The sequence below is a fragment of the Castor canadensis genome, chromosome 15 (assembly GCF_047511655.1).
Source record: "Castor canadensis chromosome 15, mCasCan1.hap1v2, whole genome shotgun sequence".
NCBI classification, from domain to species: domain Eukaryota; kingdom Metazoa; phylum Chordata; class Mammalia; order Rodentia; family Castoridae; genus Castor; species Castor canadensis.
The window spans coordinates 83,912,800-83,933,231 of NC_133400.1; the positions used below are offsets into that span (position 1 = coordinate 83,912,800).

General features: G+C 39.2%; 1 protein-coding gene across 3 annotated transcripts in view; it reads left to right on the top strand.

Annotated features, from left to right (window-relative positions):
* The first annotated feature begins 4,929 nt into the window (after positions 1-4,929).
* Usp6nl (USP6 N-terminal like) overlaps positions 4,930-20,432 on the top strand; it is a 226,794-nt gene continuing 211,291 nt past the window's right edge. The window contains exons 1-2 of one of the 3 annotated variants that reach the window (XM_074056661.1): positions 4,930-5,033; positions 6,084-6,245. The gene's annotated coding sequence lies outside the window, so the exon portion shown is untranslated. Of the gene's footprint in view, positions 5,034-5,997; positions 6,246-20,432 lie in introns of those variants that run through there. The other 2 variants (XM_074056664.1, XM_074056662.1) reach the window with 2 other exon arrangements.

Sequence of the window (20,432 nt, forward strand, 5' to 3'; positions counted from 1 at the left end):
TGAAGAACCCAGAGCCAGCAACAGTGAGGAGATGCTATTTCTCCAAAATGTGAAGAGACATTAGAGGGAGCCAAGGATTACCAGAGAATTGTAGCTGGAGATAGCACCACCAGATGGGAGATGAAGCATTTGGGAAGGGACCATGGCCCAGCAGGAGTGGAGAGTAGAAATTTCACCCCTGTGTTTTCTAGTCCCCCGGCCTTCTACCAAGACTTTCCACTACCCCATTCAAGCAGGAACAGAGGGCAAGCCTGTGCAGGTGGAAAGGGTTGGAGGCTGGGTTTGGAGGAGCAAACAGTGTATCCCATGCACCCACACTATAAGGAGTGAAGTGTCAGGTGAATATGGATACGAAATGGAGGTGGGGAGTTGTTCCTCTAAATGAAAAAGGGTGAGAGAGATGTGCATGAGGAGAAGTAATCCTGGAAGAAGGTTGTGGTGTGAAAGAGGTTGAAGGGAAAGAGGGGAGATTCAACAGTTTCTATGAAGAATGCTGGAAAGAAACCTCTGGATGCAATGTCCAAAAGGGACTCATTGCAAGAAGAACTAAAAGTTCCTTCTTAGCATCGCCAAAGGACATTTAGTAAAAACATAATTTATTTTCAAGTCTTTTGTATACTTCTGAGTGTAACACTATGTTGGAACATGATTAGGAACAAGAAGGCCCAGTATTTCTTGATGTAGTTGGAAGAATAATAGCCTCTCAAAGATCTCCATGTCCTCATCTCAGCGCCTGTGATCTTACATGGGAGTGGGAACCAAGTTTGCAGAGAGAAAGTTAGGGTTGGTACATATCTCATGTTGAAATAAGATTTTCCTGGGTTTTCTGGTTCAACCCAATGTAATCACTTAAACGGAAGAAGAAAGAGGCAGGAGTGTCAGAGTCAGAGAGCTATGGTGTAGAAATTGACTGGTGATGGCTGGCTTTAAAGATGGTAGATAGCCAGGGAATATGGCGGCTGCTAGAAGTTGGAAAAGGATAAATGCAGACCTTCCTACATCTTGGTTTTAGTCCAGTGAGACTCATGATAAATTTGTTTTGTTTTAAGCCACGACATTTGTGGTAATTTGTTACAGCAGGTACAGACAATGAATACACTTGGGTTTTATGAGTTGTGGGCAAAGTTAGCTTGATTTTGGATGAAAAATGTGTAGCTTTTTATAGTTAATTCCCTTAGTTAAACCTAAAAGTTTTACTGAGAGCTTTGATTAAACTATTCAGCTTCTTCATAGTAGCTGAAAAGCATATCAGCTAAAGCAGGAGCTAGGGCTTTTTTCTTCCTTCCTTCCACTCTTTCTTTCTTTCTCTCTTTTCTTTTTTTTTTCCTTTCTTTTTTTTCTCTCTTTTCTTTCATGCTCTCTCTTTTTCTTTCTTTCTCTGTCTCTTTTTTTCTATCTTTCTGTCTTTTTTTCTTAGTACTGGGGTTTGAACCTAGGGCTTTGTACTTCTTAGGCAAGGACTCTCTCATTTGAAACATACTCCCAGCCCTTATACTTGCTTCCAATACTGCAGTATTTGTGTGCTTCTTTTTTATCTTGTCTCTTGTGTAGCTGCTGCAGTCAGAAACACCAAGTGTATCTTGGTGATTCCTTCACCACGTGTCATGTGTGATTTTTTTATTTTGCATGGCATCTTCTTCAGCCTCATTTGAGAGACCAGTGCTGACAGTCCACTTCTGAGCATGCACAGTCTGTTTTTAGGACTCTCTCTACAGATACTTTAATGTTCTAATCCACAGAATGGTTTTCCATTCCTACATAACATCACAGGTTCCGGGATTAGGATGTGGACATCTTTGGGGAATTGTGTTATCATATCACACAATACTGGAACTTGTTCTATTCCATTCCATTCAAAAATATACAAAATCCTTAAAATTAAGTGTATCTTTATTAAAGACTCCTTGGGACACTCAGCAGTGTTTTTCATGCCTTAGATCCTCCTCTTTAGACATCTTTCTGGCAATAGACCATACTCACAGGAGCAAACCCTCTAGTCTAGAGCACTGGCAGCCAATGTTTCTCTATGTGAGTGTTTGCACAGCTGTAAGAGGCCCTTCCACACACTGCTGACAAGTGTGCAGAATAGTACCACTTCTATGGAAGAGAATTTGTTATGAATGAAACAAGAGCAAAAGGTTCTTACTGGGCTAAAATCAAGGTGTTGGCAGAGCTGAACTCTGTCCAGCAGCCCAGCTTCAGTGGGCTGACTAAGAAACTCCCCTACCCCAATGCCAAACAATGTCTGGAAAAGGTTACTGAAATGGCATTACTTGTAATGGCAAAATATTAAAAACAATATAAACTCTCATTCATGAGACTGGTTGAATCAGTTATGGAATAGATAAATGATGGAGTACCTATGCAACCATAAAACAGAATGAAGGAGATCTATGTGAATTGATATGGAAGGATTTCCTGGACATATAGTTAAGTACAAGAGAAGCATGGTGAAAAAGCATAAAATATACTACAGTTGGTGTGAAAGAGGAAGAGAGATGATTGTGTGTGTGTGTGTGTGTGTGTATGTGTGAGAAACAGAGAGAGAGAGAGAGAATGCAAGAATATTTGTTTCTTTTTTTGGACCAGATCTCACCACATAGTCTAAACTGTTCTCAATCTTCCTGCCTCAGCCTACTGCTGGGATTACAGACATGTGCCACCACTCCTGGATGTTTGTTTTCTTAACAACCATGTGAAAGTTAAACCAGGAATCAATGAAAATGATTAGCTGTTGGGAATGGGTGTGAAGAGAGTGGAAATAATACGAATGTTAGTTACCAGGACACTTCTCTGAATTTATCTTTTTATATGGTTTTGAGTATTGCAAATGTTTTACATATACAAAAATTAAATCAAAAGGGATTAAAATATTCTCATGAAGTTGAATGCAAACAAAAAAGAATGTATCTAAGTGGTTTGCAAGTGAATAACATAACCAACCATAGAAGAGAATTCTCAATACCTTTTGAACCTCACTTTGACTAGTGGGATATATTCTAAGGAAAGGAAGACTTGCAAAGACATTTTATGAAATAGGCTCATAAGTGATAACAGTATTAGTGTCACAAAGCTGAGACAGTTTTGTGGACATTGTAGGATACAGCAAGAGAATGAAAACATTGACTGTAGGAATCTTAGGTTCTCGCTGTCAGAGGGAGGGAGCTCTGTGGAATGAAGGAAGCTATGTTCCTGGATTGGCAGTGTCTGTATGAAATCATGGTTTCCCAGATCCACCTACTCAAAGTCTCTGGAAACAATGCTAATCCAGGAGCAATGGTCCATCAGGCACTAAGATCTGGGTTTCAAAGTACCATTTCCCTTGGAAAGGAACAAGTCTTCTTGGATCAACTGGCTGCTTCTAGATCAAAGAAATGGAAACACAGTGTGTTTGGAACATCTTGTGCCAGAAAGCAAGAAAGTGCTCAAAGGCTAATAGGCAGGTCCAGCAATGTAATTTACAGAGTCCAGTGCAAAATGAAAATATAATGTCACTTACTGAAAAATAATTAAGAAATCTGGACATTGTGGGATACACCTGTAATCCCAGCACTTGGGAGGCTGAGGCAGGAGGATTGTGAGTTCTAGGCCAGCCTGTACAGCAACAGCAGGAGGCTTTTCTAAGCACAGTGTGTTACATGTCTGTGAGGGTTACATGTTCATTAAGCTAGTCCTGATAATGGGAGATGTATTAAAAATTCAAAGGAGCCAGCTTGAAGACAATACTGCCAGTTAATTCTGGGACAGTTTGAACACTAAAAAAGAATAATAATAATGGCATTAGATTATAAAACAGTGACTAAAAGAAGCTCCATGAGTTTATAGTCATGTTATGCATAGTAATGTTATGCCACCATAGACTATAGAGTAAAACTGTATGATACTATGTAACATGTATGCAGGGGATACCAGTTAATAAATGTAGACTGAATGATAGAGTTAGAAAACGTACTATATTTGCTGCCATTTAGTAATAATGATGCTAAGACCAGTGGAGTAAGGATTGCTAGGGACAGAATGTTTGCACACTTTGTAAAGTCTCACTTTATCATCCCATTGATGATTTATTAGTTACACATGGGAACAGATGACTTTATATTAGAGAGGTCTGTCAGAAACATCCTAACATGCAATCAACTTGGCATGACCAACAGTGACACTGTATGCCATTGTGTTACTTGATGTTACCCAGAAGAAAGTACACCATCTAGTATTTTGCCCCAATTGTTTAACTTGAATCTAATCATGCAAAAACAAACAAATATGCATTATGGGACATTCTACAAGCCAATTGGCTTAAACTCTTTAAAAACGTCTTGAAAGAAAAAACATAAAAGACAAGGGACTGTTTTAGATAAAAAGAGCTTAAAAAGACTTGACAATAGTGAATTGTATGACCCTTCATTGGTCTTAGATTTGAGAAGAGCTGTGAAAAACTGGGAAATTGGTATTGACATTAAGTTTCTTGGGTGGGAGGTTGGCGTTGGTTGTGGCTTGGGTACAGCTATGTAGAAGAATCTTATTTCTTAGATACCCTTATGTGCAGAAGACATTAGGGTGAGAGATCTTGTGTCTGCAACTTGGTTTCAAATGGGGGTGGGGAAAGAGAGAGGGAGGAAGACAGGGATTGAGCAAGAGTGAGTTAATGTGGAAAAGTGTTAACAATTAAATCTGGGTACAGGGTGTTTAGTTCTTCTTGTACCATTCTTTGACTTTTCTGTAAGAGAACATTTTGTTTAAAATAAAAAAGTTTTCCTAGCTAATGTCACATGTCAAGGAGGAATGCAACAGCTCATCAAAGGCAGACAGCCCCTCTGGCTGATTGGCAGTGGCCCTGGAGCAGTAAAAGCACCACCTGACACTTCAACATCCTTAGCTTGGTGTCCCTGTCTGTGTGTACAGCACAATCAGTCATAGTGTGCCCAGCAGAGAACGTGGCCTCTTCTTGTGTGGCCTCACAAGAAGAGCTGAGACTGGGATTCCTGGCTCAGCAAGGCAGGGGCCGAGCTGCCTTCCGTGCCATAAGAAAGCAGGTCAGTCCTGGCAACTTCTGTAGGTCTCATTTGAAAATTAGGGGGAAAGTATCCCCACTCTAGTTATGTAATAGAAGTCAAATAATTTGGGACTTAACATATTATTTCATAGATGTATTTTATTATCTTATTCTATAGGTAATCTCATATTTTATTTTATAGGTTAATATTCTGGTAATAGCTGTTTTAATAGAGAGGGAGGAAGAAAAGAAGGGAAGGAAGAAAAGAAAACAGAAAAGAGAGAAAGAATAAGAAAGAAAGAAATGAAGGAGGAAGGAAGAAAGGAAGGAAGGAAAGAAAGGAAGAAAGAAAGTGGTGAGCCTGACATGGTCTTTACTGAATTATTGAGTACTCTTGATAGGAAAGGACTTCTTTTCTGATGGTTTCAATGAGAAACGTTGCACATTTTAAACTTGTTTTTCTCCCTGTGGCTATATCCTTTATGCTCAGGGTGCAGTAGGACACATTCATATCATGGTGTGCTTTTGGTCCTTGCATCTTTTATGTCACAAAGCCCGGTGCCTCGACCACGTGGGAAGCAGGGAGATTCCTGGAAATCATTCCTACACCAGGACACTAGCAATAGCCAGGCACAGCAGTGATTGCAAATCACAGGGAGCTCCTGCTGCACCCAATAAAATGCATCCCTGACTTGACTTCCCTGTGACCCAAGGTGCCACAGCAAATCCACAGGGACCTATGCAAGGGAAAATGTGATGGAGAGAAAATCTGAGAGGAAAGGGAAGTCTGAACCAATCAGAGTGAAAATATCTACTATTTTTTGGGAAAAAAGGGCATGAAAGAGAAAAAAGGAAGGAAAAAAAAAAAAGAAAAAGAAGAGCTATGACCCATGAACACAAAGCCAAGGCCCCTCTTGGGGCTTTGTCTATAAATTGGGGTGGGGAAGGGCTGAAACTTGGGTTCCATTTGCATCTTGGAAAATCTGCTCCTAGGGTACGGTAAATAGGAGGTAGGAATGATCAGAATTGTGGTTGAAAAGATGGTGGATGGTGGCATAGAGGGTAAAGTGTGATTTCACAACAACCACAGCTGGATCAATGGATGAATTGCCCAAAATGAAAATCCACAAAGGAAGAAGAAAAAGGGACTGAGGACCAGTGGGAAATGCCTGTATTTGGTTGGAAGGTACAGATGAAGAAATAGCTGCAAAGCTTTGGATCAAGAAATGATTCCAGCCAGGATATGAAGTCGGTAAGGGATGAACACATCCAGGTTGATTTGGTTTTTGTCACTTACAACTGAAAGATAATGCATACATTTAAATATTTGAAACCAGATATTAGGTTCTACTTCTGGCTCTTATACAATTATAAAATCAAAAACATTCAGTACTTGCAAAACCTGAAAACTCATAAAATAGGAATAAGTATTCAGTATAACAGATGGTATTGTTTTACTGAGATGAAATCACTGTCATTAGTGTTAATAGAAAAATCTATTTATATGGTTGAGCTTTCCCTTCTTGCTTTGGTTGTTTTGATTTCAACCACAATGTTCATCATAGTCTTTTTCCTTTTTAACCAAGTTGGTTTTGTGTATCTTGTCTGTTATTTAGAATAACTAGTTTAATATGCATCCCAAAAATGATGGCAAAAAATTTAAAAATATCATTTAACAAAGTTTCTTCACTGATTATTCACTATGTCTCCATTAACGATCTGTTATAAGTTGGTGTGTGTCCCACCAGGAACTTTTACAACTACATCCGGTCACAATTAAATATGGAACTGAATGTTGGGACATGGTCTTGAGTTTTATATGCCATGGCACTGTTTGTATTTTGATGGCTCAATTGATGACCCTCTCCCCTTCCCCCAAATGACTACAACACTTTTGTCTCTCTACTGTGTTTTCAAATGGCCTACAAATTCTTAAAGGTATAAAGAAAAGAACAAAAAATATCTAGCCAATTAAAATCAAGTAACAGAAGCCAGGCACCATGGCTCACATCTGTAATCCTAGTTACTTGGGAGGCAGATATTGGGAAGATCGTGGTTCGATGCCAACCCCAGGCAAATAGTTCATGGGAACCCATCTCAACCTATAAACTGCATTGTGGCACATCCATCATCTCAGTTATGCAGGAAGTGTAAATAGGAGGATAAGAGTACAGATCACCCTAGACATAAATGTGAGACCCTATTTGAAAAATACATAAGGCAAAAAGGGCTGGGAGGTGTGGCTTGAGTGGTAGAAAGCTTTCCTGGCAAGATGAAGGCCCTGAGTTCAAACTCCAGTATTGTACCCCAAACCTCCAAAAAATGAGTGGTAAAGGGCAGGAAGGGAAGGGAGGAGAGAAAGGAAAGATAAGATAATTCACCATTGCTCAAAATAAGGGGCCAATACTGTGTAAAGAATATTTTCTAGACTGGAGGTATGCCTCAAGCAGTACAGCACCTGTTTTGAAAGCCCAAAGCTCTGAGTTCAAACACCAGTCCCATCAAAAAAAAAAAAAAAAAGTCCAAGAATATTTTCCAAACCCTTCCTGGGAGGCAGGGAGATGTGGTTTTGGAATCAGACAGCTCTCAATTTGACTGATGCTCTTACCAGCTTTGACACTGGGAGTTATTTAACCACCGGGCTTCCTCACTGAAAGAGGTGTTACATTGATGAAGTGACCATGTAGCTAAAATGCCCCAAACTGGGCCTGGTACATAGTTGGTGATCTGTAAAATAGTTAGGATCAGTGTTTGAAATTTAGCAAGGCTGGGACAGATATAGAATTCAAAACCCTGGTAAATGAGGTGAGCATGTGTTCAGAGATATGATGGGTGTGAACAGAGGAAGGACTTTGCTGAAATGGACCAACTGAGCAAAGGGTGGGATGTGGCACTTGAGACTCTCAGATTTTATTCAGGTTACTTGTGCTGGTCCTGAATGGTTGCCATCTAATTTGGTGCTCCACTGTATCTCTGTCAAGACAATGCACCTGTCTCCAAACTGTCCAAAAAAACTAAACATCTTTTTTGTAAATTTCACCATGAATTTGGGAGCGTCTTTGGTCCACGGTTAATTAAAATGATTATTCCTTCCTGTTTTGAGGATTCTAGTCATTTTGAGATTCTTTTTTTTTTTTTTTTAGAGTTTCTTCCTTTAGCCTTTCTAAAAGAACTAATTTCCATTCTTTTGTGGTTACTGTTGTTAGTCTGAGAATTCAGTCCTGTGTTTGGTTAGGAGCAGAAGCCCGGCCTCTTTCTTGGCTCTGCCACTTATCTACTACTTGGTCTTCTGAGCATGAGTTTCTTCACCTGGTAAATAAAGAATAATAACGCCCAACCCCTCAAGATTATCCTGCTGGTTACATGAGGTAATGACTAAATCCCTGAGACTATCATCACCAGTACCATAAGCTTAGAAGCAGAAGTGTTTCAGATTTCTAATTTTTTTTTCAGATTTGAGGATATTTATGTGTACATAATGAAATATCTTGGGGATGAGACCCAAGGCTAAGGCACAAAAATTCATCTGTTTCATATAGACCTTATACATCAGCCTGAGGTGAGTTTATCGAACATTTTAAGTAATTTTGGGCATGAAACGAGGTTTCATAGTATAGAGTTTCCTACTTGTGGTATAATGGGAGTGCTTAAAATGTTTGAGATTTTAGCTGGGCAAATCCCAGCACTTGGGAGTATAAGGCAGGAGGAGTGAGAGTTCAAAACCTATCTCAAATAAAACAAAATAAACAAAATGAAAAGTTGGGGAGATTGAGGATTTTGGAGCATTTTGGATTAGAGATACTAAACCTATATCAACATATTATTACCATTCTTAACATCTTCCCTGCTCCTCCCACCTCACATCCAAGGGCTCTTTGCAAGGTTAGCACTTCTTTGAAATACAAAAAGGTGTAGAATATTAATAAGTAATGTTTGGAAAATAGTAAAAGCTATAGCACCAGGCTGAGTCTTAGTCACAGTGGGAAAAATTGGAGAGGAGTTTTAAATTGGAAATTCACTTTATTTTATTTTTAATGAGCATACATTAATAATATGAGGGGATTTCATTGTGCTAACTCCATGTATGCATGCACAGTGTGAACTCGAACAAGTTTATCCTCTCCTTCATATTGCTAGTCTTCCTCCTCCTCCTCTCTTTTTCAAACAGTGTTTGGTGAGTTCATTGTGCTGAATTCAAATATATATATGGCGTACTTCCTCCTCTTACCCCTCAGGATCCTTTCCTTCCTCTCCCCTCCCCCAGCAAACTCACTTCATTTAGTATGAGAAAAAGCTGAAATTCTTAGGTATGGAGCAAAAAAAAAAATTTGATATTAACTTAAATAGATGATTATTGCTAACATTTCTTTTTTTCCTGGAGGAGTACAGATAAAACACAAATGACTTTGCAAAGGCTGTCCACAAATGCATTCTGTGAGAGGCGGTGTGGCACAGGAGTGCTGCTGTTACAGACCTAAGTCCCTCTCTCAGTCTGTTTCCTCACTGTAATATGAGGCGGTTCTAATTTGGAGGGGAGGGTGGTTGGAAATACGTGTGGTAGATTGTTGCTGTCACAGTAGTTCTGGGTAATGGTAGCTAGCTTCCAAGATGGCCTCTAATGAGCCTCGCCTGCTGGTGCTCACCCTCATGCAGCCTCTCCCGAGTTTTACCAGGGTTGGTCTATTTTGGTCTGTGCAATAGAGATGAAGGTATGCCACTTCTGTGAGAAAGTTCTGGAAGGCATTGCAACTTCTGTTCTGATCTCTCTGTTGCTTTCTCAGCTCACTTGTTCTGTGGAAAGCTTTGTCATGGGCACATCAGGAGGGACCCATGTCCTCAGCACATGCAAACAAGTAAGGCTGACAGCAGATGTCTCTGACCCAGTCAAGTCTCAGATGACTATGGGCCCAGGGGAACAACTTGAATGCAGGTTTCAGAGAGACCCAGAACCTGACTCACTCAGTAAGCCACTCCCAGGTTCAGAAACAGATGATAAACATTTCTTATTTTAAGATGCTAAGTTGGGGTGGTTTGTTATATAGCAATAGCTCTCTAATCCAGGGTGTAGTCCAAGATTCCAGACATCCTACAGTGGGAGATGGCCCAGCTCAATGAAGATTTTGTTTCTTCCCCAGTGCCAAAGACACCTCCCAACTCTGGCATGAGATCTCCCAGTTTGAAATGTTTGCGATTTTCCTTCGTGGGTTAAATGCAAAAGATCAGAAAGTAAAGTTAACGGTAAATTGCAATGTGAGTCAATCCAAAGTTAAAAGCAGGTATCCAATGACCACAAATATTTATTTATTTATTTATTATCATACCATAGCTGTACTAGGGGTAAATGATGACATTTACAAACCCAGTGATTTATTCTTGAATATTTCCTACAGAAAATTTGCAGATATGCAAAACACATACAAGGACACCTCTTTCTCCCATTCCCCCCACCATGTTACAATATCAGTATATTAGTGAACCCAAATATTCACTAATAGAGGAATACTGAAATAAATTACGACATATTACAACATTATGCAGCTTCTAAAACTATAATTAATCTATAAAAGACACAAAATGAGCTCTAAGGTACATTATATTGTTAAATGAAAATCTAAATCACAGGATAATATAAGTGATAAGCCACTTGGGTTTTTAAAACTATTATATTGTGTGTGGATGTATGAATGCATAGAAGTACATATGGAATGATTTGCCTCAAACTTTTTTTTTTTTTTGGTGGTATTAGGGCTTTAACCAAGGGCCTGTGCTTACTAGGCAAGTGCTCTACAACTTAAGCTAAGTCCCCAGCCACACCTCAAACTCTTAGCATGGATTCTATGGGTGAAGAAGTTGTATTAAGTGGAGCTTTGGCTTTTCATTCTCTATACCTTGGTGTTATCTGAGTGCTTTTTTTACAATAAGCATTACTTAAGGGATTACGAATGGTTCCACACTGTTACAGTCAATGACACTGGTAATGCCCCCCGCCTCCCTGTTTTTTTGAGTGAAGCAGGAAAGTTTATTGAGATAGAAAAGTATAAAGTGGGAGAACAGAGTCCCTAGAGTTGGAAGATGGGGATCCCAAGAGAGGGCGCCCCTCCTATGTGTTTTTTGTACTACTGAAGTTTCTATGATCTTTCTTTACACACAAAGGTGGGAACAAATGATGCATGTTTTCTGTCTCTGGTTTGAGTAAAATAGAATTAAGAAGTGAAGCCTGGACATGGCCTTGGAGAGGACAGGGTGGCAGAAATGAGGAAATGAGTCTGAATCTCAGGCCCCTCATCCCAGTGAGCTCTGCATGTCAAGAAAGTCCCCACCAGCAGTTGACCTGGAAATTGTAGAATCAGCTCCAAGTCCACAGGTGGAATCTGTGGGTCCTAGCGACCCTCAGTTTCCCTTTGAATCCTTTAAAATTGAAGTTGTGCCTCTGCACCCTACCCACCATCTTTCTCAGTTCAAAAGTGGAGCCAAAGACTTCAAGTATGAAATAGGTGTTTAAATTGGTTCTCCAGAAATGCATCCATTCCCTCACTCATAGCCCATGCCCCCTGTTCATTGGCTGCATTTTCACCTGGGCTCTTTGTCAAATAAAACTCATGGGAACAGAATAGGCTTCATTTATTACCAACCAACAAAAGCCTGGAGTTTGTACCCAAATTCCAAAAACGTACTAAAAGTGGATTTGAAAATGAAAGTACTGAAATGTGACTGAGGAAACTGAAAGTTTTGATTAGTGTGTAAGGGCAAAACATAAACAGCACAGACATGGCAGCAAATGATAAATAAGATCCCAAGATATGAGAGACAGAGAGAGAGAGAGAGAGAGAGAGAGAGAGCTTTTAAATTTTATATTTGGGTTATGTGAGAATTCAAATTATTCCCAGGATGCCCTTTTGCTTTGGGTTCATATGAACAACACTTGTTTAAGATTTGTAGACGTTATGGGACTGCTCTTATCCCACGATCCACAAACATCTGACTCAAGACAGGAAATGTACATTCAATGAATGACTGTGCCCAAAATACAATGCATAAGAGAATGGGAAAGCTTTACTGTTTTTCTTTTGTGCAAAATTAAATTGCTGGAAGGAAGCCAAGGAAGTTACACATTTAACCTCCTGTTTCTGGCTGAACAATCCTTAAATCATTGATAGGTATTAATCAAATTGTTTTGGATGTTAGATACTATGGTTTATTCATCTATTTATTCCCCAGACAACTAATTTTTAATGTTTTCATATTTCCATAAGGAAGTAAGATATGATACTTTTATATATATTATAAATTATTTCTGTTCTTTATAAAAATTAGTGAAAAAAATCCTTTGTATCATTTACCTGACCATTAGTTTGGGTCCTATTATGTATAGTCTTATATTAGTCTTCATTTAAGAAATTTTGAGGCTGGTAGAATGGTTCAAGTGGTAGCAGGCATGAGGCCCCAGTTCAAACCCCAGTACTGCCAAAAAAAATTGAAACAAAGAAGAAATTTCTATTCAGCCAAGTCCATGCAGAGAATGGATCTTTTGTTTCCTTGTGTTTTTAAAAATGTAATTGAACTTTACTTCATTAACTGAGTTTTCTTATCTGTGAGATAAAATCATTTACTATAGGAGTCACACATGTATTGTATATACTTTATCCTACCTACACATATATGTCACTGCATATGGAAAGTTATAGAAAAATGCTAGTTACTTTGTTCCCATTCATTTATGGGTTGAATATTTTTTTTTAAATAAACTACATTAGGGTAAGTGTGCACACACAAAAAAGCATATCAGACAAGTGAAGATGTTGAACAGCTAATTGGATGTATGGATGCTAGACTTGGCACAGAGGCCTGAGATGAGGGGAAGAAGTTTGACAGTCATCAGCCCATCTTTGGGAGGAGAAGCCCAAAGCATGGACTGAGTCACATAGAGAGAATCTGGAGAACTAGACAGATGAGGTGACCTAGGGCTGAACCCAAACTAATCCTAGCTGTTTAAAGCAGAAGTCTTTAAACTGGAGCAAAGTACTCTTAGGTGTGCCAAAGACTCTTCTAGTGATATATGAGTATGGATGATCTGGGGAATCCATTTCTAGGTTACACTTGTAATTTCCCTTAATTGTTCAATTGTCCACGCTTATAATGGGGTAGGGGTAGGAGGCAGTGTCTCCTTTTTTATGCTGTCTCAATTGCCTTTCTTACTCTTTCCACAAGGAAGACCTGTCCTTCTCAGTACTGTGTTGCACTATCCTGGAGGGGGGATATCTTCTGGGACTTCAAAGAATGGGGCGATTGAGATAATGCTATTGGTTCTGACACAGCAACTGGCTCCAGTGACCCTATGCCAGCAAGTGGTTTTCAACTCTGCATTCGGTAAAACCACAGTAGGTCCTAACTGGATTGTCAGCTATTAAATCTTATAAGTAGTTTGTGACTATAGATCACTCTGTGGTTTGGGGCACAACTCCAAAGGAGTTCAAGGAATCGAGGGACATTGTCACAGAACAAACAAACAAAAACTTCTTTAATGAGGTTTCTTGAGTTCAAACATTTAAAAATGAAAAATAGGAATAGGATTGATGTTGAAACCTATTTTAGTCTAGCAAGAAGTACCTGTTTACCAAGAGATACCTAAAGAGTGAAAAGATACCTTTATATCTATCATCTATCTATCTATCTATATCTATCTATCTATCTATCTATCTATCTATCTATCTATCTATCTATATCTATCTAATCCCCATCAAGCAGAGATACATTTCCAATAAAATTTTATGTTTGAATGGCAAAACTATAGTAACAGCAGGTCAGAAGGATAGAGGCCTGAGATGAGGAGAAGATGTTTGATAGTCATCAGCCTATCCCTGCGAGGTAAAGCCCAGGAGGTTGAGGGGCTAAGGTTGGAGATTGCCTGTAGGGGGAAAGAGGGAACTTTTGGGGTTGAGGAAATGTGTTGTAACTTGATTTTGATGGTGTTGTTGGTTACATTACTGCCCACAATTGTCCACTCTCCTTAAAAGGTACACTTAAAGTAGGTGAATTTTTTGGATGTAATTTTACTCAGGAAGGCTGAGGGGAAGCTTCTACTTAATAATTATGTATCAAATTGATACTATTTGTAAATATTATAATATTTGACCCATTGTGTACTAGTAATCATGATAATGAAAACACAGTTCAGAAGAACTCTTTAACACTGAGGAGCATGTAGCTATGGAAACAGCAAACTTTAATTAGTATGTTTTTCCAGAGAAGTAAGATATTGGTCAATAAAAGACTGTAAAGTATAAAACATTAGGATCAAACTCTGTAGAAAAAGAAATGTGATAGCAAAGGGGAAAAGAAGCCATATGAAATTCTAACTTAAAAAAAAACAGCTGTTCAAATGTTTTTAAATACAGGTGATAGTGGGCTATTAACAAATCACCATGTTTTTGAAAAAATTCCATGTGGTCTATTTTTAAATGATATAATAGTCTTATTTTAAAATATTGACACATGCAACATATCAGAAAAGTCAGTCTTTGAAGTTATTTAGATTTAGGATTAAACAATTTTAAGTGTCAGCTGGGTGCCGGTGGCTCATGCCTATAATCCTAGCTACTCGGAAAGTTGAGCTCAGTAGGATCACAGTTCGAGGCCAGCCCAGGCAAATAGTTCTTGAGATCTCATCTCCAAAATAACTACAGCAAAATGGACTTGAGTTATGGCTCAAGTGGTAGAACACCTACTTTATAAGTGGGAAGCTCTGCATTCAAACCCCAAGACCACCAAAAAAGAGAAAACTTTAGGTGTCCACTTAACCATGTACAAAGATTTAAAAACCATGTACATATTTAAAAAAATACCTTGAGGAATAAAAAAGAAAAGAAAATCATTGATTAAGAGGTGGCCAGAGCAAAGAGGACTAATAAAAAACAAGCAAGAGAACAAAGGAAAACTAACTTACAAGAAGGGGAAGCTGATGCAAGGCTCAGGGAGACCCAGGTAAAAAAGGGACCCTGTGGAGGGTTTATGTGTAAGCGAATGTGTTAATGGGAGATACTTTTACCATTCCTCAGCCCAAGCACAGATTTTTTTTTTTATATTCAATTTTAATACAGAAGTGGAGAAATATATATTCTCAAACATTGTTAATGGTAATAGGAAGTACTGTAACCTTTTTGGAACCAATATTATATATATACATACTGTACATATTATTTTCAAATTATAATTTACTACATAAATTATATGTATTTGTTTAAATTTATGATGTACATTAGAAGTTATCCATGTGGCAAAACAAAACTTTATTTATGTATCCATTCCACAGTGGACACTCTGACTTGGCACTCCAGTTATAGGCCATTTTCATTCAGGTGTTATCTTCTGGTTCTGCAAAAATGCCTGGATAGTTAAAAGCAACAACTTTCAGAAAAAGTTTTGCCAATTGTCTCTTCAGATGTTTTTTCTGCTGTTCTTCTTTCTCTTTCTAGAAATCCAATTATAAATAAGCTAGATCATTTGACATTTCCCTATACTTCTTGGACCCTCTGTTCTCATTTTTTCACCTCTATATTTTATTTTTTTAATTTATTTTAATTTTCAATTTTTTTCATTTATTCACATGTACATACATTGTTTGGGACATTTCTCCACCCTGTACCCCTCCCCCCCTCAGTTCCAGGCAGGTCCTGTTCTGCCCTTATCACTAATTTTGTTGAAGAAATGACACAAGCATAATAAGGAAGACAAAGCGTTTTTGCTAGTTGAGTTAAGGATAGCTACACAGAGAGATTCCTACTACTGCTTTCATGTACCCATGTGTTACGACCCATGTTGATTCAACTCTAACTGATCTTTACTTTGGTTCCTGATCCCCTGCTCATGATAACCTCTGTCATTTTAAGGTTTCTGTAGTAGTTCCTCTGGGGTGGGGACATCAAACACTTTCATATTTTGGGTTTTCTACCTATTCCTATATCTCCTACCAAGCACAGATTTGAATTTGGAGATCAGGGATTCCCTCCTGCCCTCATGGGCTTATAAAGAGCTGAGCTGTGTGAGAGCAGAGGAGGAGCTCTCAAACAAAGGAGAGCAAAACTGGGAGTGTCATTGTTTGCAAGAAGAGTTTCCTAAAAGATAGGGAAATGACTGAGACCTGAGATTCTCCCTTACGATCCCTGCTAGGAGGCTACGGGCACCAAACTTTCTAGCCCAGGCAGTGCCAAACTTAAAACACAAACCAAGGAGCCACTTGCCCCCAGGGGAAGCATGTCACTCCAGACTTAATATTGGACTTCCTTTCTACCCAGAAGCAGATTAATTTTTGGGGGAAAATAAAAACAAAAAGATCTCATGTTACTGCATATTAAAATTTAGCCACCTTGTAAGGACTAAAAAGTGTTGGTTTAATTTGACAGCTAGGACGTCATAGTTGGTTTCAGTATGGTGCAGAGAGTGATCTAGATTGTATGGAATGCAGAATGATTAGTAGATGAGGAAGTGGAGAAAATATCTGTGGGCTGCTATTCCAAGAAACTTGGCTATAAACAAAAGGTGGGCTGAAAGGTGACAGGGTACACCTTTGACGACTGCTGCTCTCTGATCTGGCTTCTCCGAGCAGCTTCAGTACTTATTAAGGTAATTGTAATGCAAACATTCGGCTGCCACAGATGACCCACAAAGTATCAGTGGCTTCAAACCATGTGAGAAAGCTTTATTTCCCATGAAGTCAAGTTCTTCCTCTGTGATCAAATCACTAGCAGAGGTGCAGGGACCCACGCTCATTCCATCTGTGCCATCTTCACACTTGGCTTCCATAGTTGCTCTGGACAGGCGAAAAACAGAGCATGACCTGTGGGAGGCTTCTATGACTAGGACTGGAAGTGGTGTATGGATCCTTTGTCCACTTTGAGCAGAACTCAGTTACATGACACATGTAACCCCAAAGGGGCTGGCAATGGGATACAGCTGTGTATTCAAGGGTGACAGGAAATGGGTTTAATGACTGCATAGCTAGTCTCTGCCACATTAATTCTGCCTACTCAGTACGGTGACCCAATATCCTATATCCTAGCAACTCAGGACTCCACCCTTGGTTTGAACAGATATCTTGACTATATTACTGCTCAACTTCCTGTTTTAATCTACATCCTACTTAAAACTTTCAAGTCTGGGTTTATTGTTGAGCCTGTAGGGAGTCATCCTGCTATGCAGTAAGTCACAGCATCCTAAATTCTTAGCTTGGGAAGCATGAGAGAGAAGGACTTAGGGGGTTAGGGGCATGGTGGGCAGCAGAACCAGTATCTCATGAAACATTTCCCTTCTTAATCTTCCGTTGGGGTTCTCCACTGTGATGACCATTGTCACCAGCTCTGGGGACTTTCTCTGTTAATAATCTACACCCAGTGTAAACAAAACTCCTTTCACCCAGCAAAGAAAGAATAGCACCTTTGAAAAGTCTTTATTAAACTCTAAGGGTGGACAAATGGAAATTTAACAGTGGTGTTGTGTATTACCAGAGATCATAGGATTGTTCCTGCCCACTGTCTTTTTCAAGAGCTGCCCTTTGTGACCAGCATGTGGATTGTTGGGTTTGGCTTGACTTGAGACACTTTTCTGGGCTTTGATATCTGACTCTTGGTCGCCGTGTTGAATCAGCTCAGCTAACTGCTGAACCATTGTGTTGGCTTTGGTGTGCTGGTTTTAAATGCACATGTTTCCCTGAGTCTTGTGCATTTTTGGGTGTGTGTCTGATTATAATGGCTTTTATCTGGACCGTCCTTCTTGCTTTGGCCACTGAGCCTGAACCACAGAAAGACTTAGCAGGTGCTTCAGTCCTAGTTGTCCTTCTTCAGGCCACAGCAAGATCTGACCCCCAGTGTCCTCTCCTGTACTTTTAGTTCCTAAAGACTCAGTTCTCCCTTAGGTAATTAGTGGACCATGACTGACCTCAACCTTCAGATGAGCTTAGTCTGTCAGAATCAGAGGGTGTGGGATTATGCAACCTTTACAGAGCACACAATAATTGTGCTTACCCTAGGATTTCACAAACCCACAGAGACCCAGAAATGTCTAAGGAAAGCTATATTAATGGAAGAGATAATCAAATAATGTGTGATAGTTCAAGGTCAATGGTTATTATGGATGAGATGCTTGTATTCAACCCCACATTCATATGCTGGAGCCTTGACCCCAAGGTGATGATATTAGGAGATGAGGATTTGGGGAGATAAGTAGAGCATAGCCATCATGAATGGAATTAGTGCCCTTATAATAGGGACCCCAGAGAGGACTTTCTGCTTTTTTTTTTTTTTTTTGCCATGTTAAGACATAGCAAGAAGGTGGCCATCTGTAACCTGGAAAAGGGGCCCTTTCAGAACCCAATGATGCTTGCCCCCGATCTTGCTCCCAGATTCCAGACTGTGGGAATAACTTCCTGTTGTTTCTAAATCACCCAATCTATGGAGGCTTGTTATAGCAGCCCACCCTGACTAAGATGGGCAAGGGAGGGGGAAATGGAGACTAACATCTGTAAGTCAAATTGTCTCTGGCTCAGCTCTCATGCATTCTTGTTTAGGCTCTAGGGAGAAGGGACCCTAATAAAAAAGCAACAATAAAAAGTATTTTACAAAATCTCCACTGGCACTAAGAACCCAAATGACACTCCTGGGGCAGACATGACCTCATGGAGTTGGTCCAAGGAACAGGATCCCAGGAAAAAGATGTTGGGTGCCTGGCTATAGTTGAAAGACACTGTGGGTGCAGTTTGGGGGAGGGCGGGTATTTCTACATTTTGAGTGATTTAGCTTTGGAAATATAGGTTATACATATGCCAGTATGCACATTTATACACATGCACATTTTTACTCATAGGACTATTTTGAGGGGAGGGGATGAAGCAGCAGAATGTTACTTTAGAAGCTTTTTTTCTCAATGCTACTCAAGCAAGAACAGAATTCTGGAGTTTCATAAAAAAATTTCATCTTACTTTAAGGAAGATATACATAGACAACCAGAAACTTGAATTAGAACACATTCAAGCCATAAGGTTTTCTTGCAGAAATACTTTCTATTATATGAAGAACTTTACTAAGCAATGTAAATGTATATAGGCTTTAACCTGTGAAGAAGAGGAAAAAGAGAGAGAGAGAGAGAGAGAAAGAGAAATATTTCCATTAAAGAATCTCTCAAGCTAAATGAAAAGAATCAAGAAAATGACTATATTAACTTTGAGAAAGACCAGCTTGTACATAAGAACTTACAACGAAAAGCAAGTGCTCTGATCCATTTTTCCTCTCCTTACTTTTGCTTATTGGAGACAGCCACTTTTGGCTGCTTCTGGTGTCCCCTCCGTCTCAGCTCTAAATGGCTATGTGTTAATCTGGCAACTTTGGACCCTGTGCATTGACTTCCTTATATGATAGCTAAGGTTTGAATATAAGAATAACATCCTCTCCCATTCCTCTTTTTAGTATAGTTACATAAAAATGTATCCCTTAATTTCCATTTCCAAGTGAAAAAAATGATACTAAAACCTCCATTTTTTTTTGTTTTATAGAAACAATCTTTCAATTCCTCACTCTGACCAATGAAAACATTGTCTTTTTTTCTTCTTTACGACTCATTACCTTTCTTTCTTTTGATGTTTTTTGGCTGTATCTTGATTTTTCCATTATGAATGCTGATATTTAATTTCTGACCAAGTTAATTATAGTTAACTTTTCTATGATTTGTCTATAGATTTATTATAAAAGTTGAGTCATTGTGCAGTGTTTTTTTCTGCCCAGAATTTGAACCTTTTTCCTATATCATGGTATTTTCCACCTAACCAGTCTTGGGGGCAGACAGAGTCTTCTATTAGTAAAGGAAATGGAAAATGCTAATACTCAGCCTTCCATCGGGTAAGCATCTAACCTCAGCAGTGCCAGTCTTATACATCACTATAATGCTTTAAATTAGGAGCAGCTAATGCCAAGAATCAGGGATGTTGAGAATTTCTGGGACAGCAGTGGTGGTGGTAGCAGCATTTGGTTTAGGGATGGAGTGGTGCCTGTAGCAGCCAAGGTCAATGTCAATGGTCAAATAGCAGGAATATGACATTACTGCTTAGCAGTAGTTGCAACTGTGGTGTCCTCCCTGGACAGCCTTGTTATGGCTGTGGTCCCCACTGGATTAATTCTGACTCTCCAGCAGTTCTCAGAGTCACCAATGTCTTTCTATATATTCATTTTCTGCTCAGACCAGCAAGGGTTGATTTTTGTTGCTTCCAGTTACGAGTCTTAGTATACAACTGAAGTATTATGATCATATAAGTATTGCTCACTGTTAAGTCATGTTTCTGTCTTTGTGGATTCAATGTCACACATCTATGTCATTATATGTAGAAGAGTTCTAAGCACAAGTTCAAGTGCCTTTTCTTTTTTACATTCCACAAATTACCTTTAAGATATCCTCAAGT